Source organism: Falco cherrug, unplaced genomic scaffold, assembly GCF_023634085.1.
Source record: "Falco cherrug isolate bFalChe1 unplaced genomic scaffold, bFalChe1.pri scaffold_45, whole genome shotgun sequence".
In the NCBI taxonomy this organism is placed as follows: domain Eukaryota; kingdom Metazoa; phylum Chordata; class Aves; order Falconiformes; family Falconidae; genus Falco; species Falco cherrug.
In genome coordinates, this window is record NW_026599485.1 from 609,443 (window position 1) to 613,822 (window position 4,380).

At 57.0% G+C, this 4,380-nt stretch overlaps 1 long non-coding RNA gene across 1 annotated transcript; it reads right to left on the reverse strand.

Moving 5' to 3' along the window:
* Positions 1-1,897: 1,897 nt before the first annotated feature.
* LOC129735184 (uncharacterized) lies at positions 1,898-2,666 on the reverse strand. The gene is made up of 3 exons (XR_008730603.1): positions 2,596-2,666; positions 2,186-2,290; positions 1,898-1,924 (listed from the first exon to the last, which is right to left on the reverse strand). It is a non-coding gene; the product is annotated as an uncharacterized LOC129735184 (long non-coding RNA).
* Between the last annotated feature and the right edge of the window lie 1,714 nt (positions 2,667-4,380).

The following is a 4,380-nucleotide window of genomic DNA, read 5'->3' on the forward strand; positions in this document are numbered from 1 at the left end:
CAGCCCACCACAGCCCGTCCCAGCCCGTCCCAGACCACCAGAACTCGTCTCAGCCCGTCCCAGCCCACCACAGCCCGTCCCAGCCCACCACAGCCCGTCCCAGCCCACCACAGCCCGTCCCAGCCCATCCCAGCCCGTCCCAGCCCATCCCAGCCCACCACAGCCCGTCCCAGCCCATCCCAGCCCGTCGCAGCCCATCCCAGCCCGTCGCAGCACACCACAGACCGTCCCAGCATGTCCCAGCCCGTCCCAGCCCATCACAGCCCGTTCCAGACCACCACAGCCCGTTCCAGCCCACCACAGCCCACCACAGCCCTTCCCAGCCTGTCCCAGCTCACTACAACCGTCACCGAACACCACAGCCCTTCCCAGCCTCTCCCAGCCCACCACAGCCCGTCACCGCCAGCCACAGCCCGTCCCCGCACAACACAGTCCATCCCAGCCCGTCCCAGCCCACCACAGAATGTCCCAGCCCGTCCCAGCCCGTCCCGGCCCACCACAGCCCGTCCCGGCCCACCACAGCCCATCCCGGCCCACCACAGCCCATCCCGGCCCACCACAGCCCATCCCGGCCCACCACAGCCCACCACAGAATGTCCCAGCCCACCACAGAATGTCCCAGCCCACCACAGAATGTCCCAGCCCACCACAGCCCGGCCTAGCTCACCACAGACCGTCCCAGTCCACCACAACCCGTCTCCGCCCACCACAGCCCATCCCCGCCCACCACAGTTCATCCCCACCCACCACAGCCCGTCCCGGCCCACCACAGCCCGTTCCAGACCACCAGAGCCCGTCCCAGCCCACCACAGAATGTCCCAGGCCACCACAGCCTGTCTCAGCCTATCCCAGCCTGTCCCAGCCCACCACAGCCCGTCCCAGCCCACCACAGCCCACCACAGCCCGTCCCAGCCCATCCCAGCCCACCACGGCCCGTCTCCGCCCACCACGGCCCGTCCCAGCCCACCACGGCCCACCAGAGCCCGTCCCAGCCCACCACGGCCCGTCCCAGCCCACCACAGTTCACCACGGGCCATCTCAGCCCACCATGACCTGTCCCAGCCCACCACGGCCCTCCACAGCCCATCCCTTCCCATACCAGCTCAAAACAGCCCACCACGGCCCACCACAGCCCACCACGGTTCACCACGGCCCGTCCCAGCCCACCACGCCCCACCACAGCCCGTCCCTGCCCACCACGGCCCGTCCCTGCCCACCACGGCCCGTCCCGGCCCACCACGGCCCGTCCCGGCCCACCACGGCCCGTCCCGGCCCGTCCCGGCCCACCACGGCCCGTCCCGGCCCGTCCCGGCCCACCACGGCCCATCCTGGCCCACCACGGCCCACCACGGCCCGTCCCGGCTCACCTGTGTTAGGAACAGTATCTCACCTTCTGGATTTTGGCACCTCCTTTCGCTATGATGTTCTTGTGGAACTGTTTGCAGATGGGGACAGAAATAGAAAAGCTGTTTTCAACCTAAGGGAGAAAGGAAGGGAGACATGAAGTTTACACTGTCGTGGCAAGGGAGGCCCGACTTCAGGAGCTCTGATAAACGAGCTTTTGAAAACAGGCTTAGACCCAAGGAAGTTCTCTATACGAGGGACTTTTGTAAGACTAAACAAAGGCAAGGACGTTCCCCTATAGCCTTCCCATAACAGGTACTATCCCCCTGCCTCCATTCAGCCAAAACAGCGCCGACAGCTCCCTCCTCTTGAGGTGTTTTAGCTCTACCCAAGCCAGTAGAGCTCTGCTTTGCCCCAGGGTTATCCAGGCACGTAGGAGGGAAGAGCAGGCAGAAGACCTCCTTACCAGGTCTGCCACCATCTTTTGCATGTACTCGGTGCACTTCTCCACCTCGTTTTTGGGACCTCGGAGTTGGACGATGTCACTCTTGTGTGCAGGGTCTGGGAAGTTGATGATAACCTGCAGGAGCGGTCATTTCTAGTTAGCTCAAGCAAAAGCAAGAACCCTTGTGTCAGACACATGCAAAGGTTGGGGGGATCCTACTCATGCCCTTTTCCCATTCAGAAACGGGGAACCGTGTTAGCGGCCTCTGGCTAAAAGAACTATCTTCTCAGACACTTGCGCTACAGAGCCACTAAAGTTACGACTTCTGTGACGACAGGCCTACTACCCATGTAGGAAATATCCCCTCTGGATTCCTCCTCTCCTACAAAGCCTTACCTCTGGGAATTGCTCCCGGATTTCCCAGACCCGCTCAGCCTTCTGCCCAATGATGGTCCGGTGGAATTTCTGCTCAACGATTAGGTCCGCAGCGTGTTCATTTTCCTGATGGGAACAGAGGGCACACTGAGTGTTCAGCCGGAGAGCCATCTACTTTGACTTAGCGGTTTGCTGCCCGACGGTTTACTTGCCAGCACTGTCCCTCTTTTCTCCAGACAAAATTCACTCTGTGTTGACAGAGAAAGGCTACCCGAGGGAACAGGGGAAGACATTTGTGAAGAGGAACTTGCACTTGTCATGAGATCCAAGTGCTCCGTGGGCAAGGGGCACACACTCGCACCAGAAGGTTACAAGGGAACACGAGAGCGCAAACCCTGCAGTCTCCCAAACATCACGTCCTACCCACTCACCATACGGGAAGCGAGTTCCAGCAGCTCTTTCTTGGCCTGTGGGACCCCCTGTGGGTCTCCTTCAATTCTGATCGGGTTGCTCTTCTCGTTGTCCGGGGGAATGCGCACAGACACCTTGTACAGATCCGTCATCCTGTTCACTTCGAGGCAAGGACTGTGGTGACGCCATCTGCTAGGCAAAGACCTGGAAGCAAGGCACCTTGATTATCACTGCTCAGAGGCTGTTGAAGAAGTAAAGCCGCCTCTGGGAAGGGCTCAGCGGGGTAGGGTTGAGACAGGGGAAATTGCCTCTTCCCCCTGGAGTTCACTGAGAGCAGACCTGTGCCACACGAGAGCCTGTCCAAGTAAATACCGTGGCATCTACAGAGCCCATTGTTCCCTTGTCAGAGCGAGGCGTGTTTCTTCCCCAAACAGTATCACATTTAGAGCAGAGGATAATCGTTCCTTTCTACCCCAAACTCTTGGCTGGGGTCACGTTGCAGTGCTATCAAACTAGCAGACCGCAACAAGGCTTTACCGTTGACCATATTCTACTGCCGGTGCTGTAGCGCCTTCCTCCAGAGGCCAGACCACACTGCTCCTCCTCCAGCTGACACCCTCTCCCACAAGCCACAGGGCTATTTAACCCCTTAGCGGGAACCAGCTACACCTGCACGTCATCCACGTCAATCAACCCACTGCCTCTGAGGCAAGGCCACAGCTGCGTGTTATCAATGCTAATCAACCCACCGCCTTCATTCCTCTACAGGGAGAAGCTCACCAAGCACATTTCCACCACCCACAACTGGCTGCTAAAATGTCATTCGCACAGAGAAGTAATTCCACTACTGTTCAGGCTCCCAAGGTACTTTCACACGTTAAAGCCATCGCAAGGCCTCACGGCCCATTTCTCTCCTTGTACCACCACCACTCCAGGAAAGCAGAGGAAACGTGATGGAGACAGCACACTGGGTGAGCTACAGAGCCCCTGATACCATCTACTAAACACGAAGAGTGTGAGCATGGGAAGGACTAGAAAGGCACTCCACTTACCGTTTAGCTGCGTTCTTGCCAATGAGGTGTCGGTGGAATTGGTGGTCAGCCTTGATTATTGCGTAATCCATCCCGTGGATCTAAAAAGAATTATATTTTTATATCTATATCTATATATGTATGTATGTCCAATATTATATATTATATTATATAGGGCCAGGTAGGACAGGCCACCGCTTCTGTCTCGTGCCCTAAGTAACTGCCTACTGCCAGTATTGGCACTGACTCACCAGCGGTCAGCTACAAGCACTTCTGCTCTTAAGCAGAGCACAAGCATTCCTCTGCTTTGAGAAGAGAGCATTGTGCTCATGAAACATTGAAAAGACTCACTTCTACGCCTCTCCAGCTATAACCAAGAGAATCCTTCCTTCTCCGCACCAAAAAAATTAATGCTGACTTTTCAAGGATGCTATGGATGACCAAGGGGTGTCATCCACCTGCCACACAATTTGTCTCCTGCAAGTTTGATTAAGCATGCCAAGACATCCTATGGATGTGACAAACACCTCATCACCTCTGCTCTGTTGCCCCTTCTTCCCCCAGTTTCTTACTGGAACTAGTAACTGCAGCTCACCAGTTCCTTGAGCACGGCTTCAATCTGTTCCTGAGCCACATGCACATCTTCTGTAGGTCCTTCCAAAGTGATGTTATCCTCTCCTCCAGTGAATTTGATGTGAACCTTGAGGTGAAGGACAATGAATCTCTTCAGAATTTGCCAAGATCCAAGCCAGGCCAATGCTTTTGGTCAGGCCT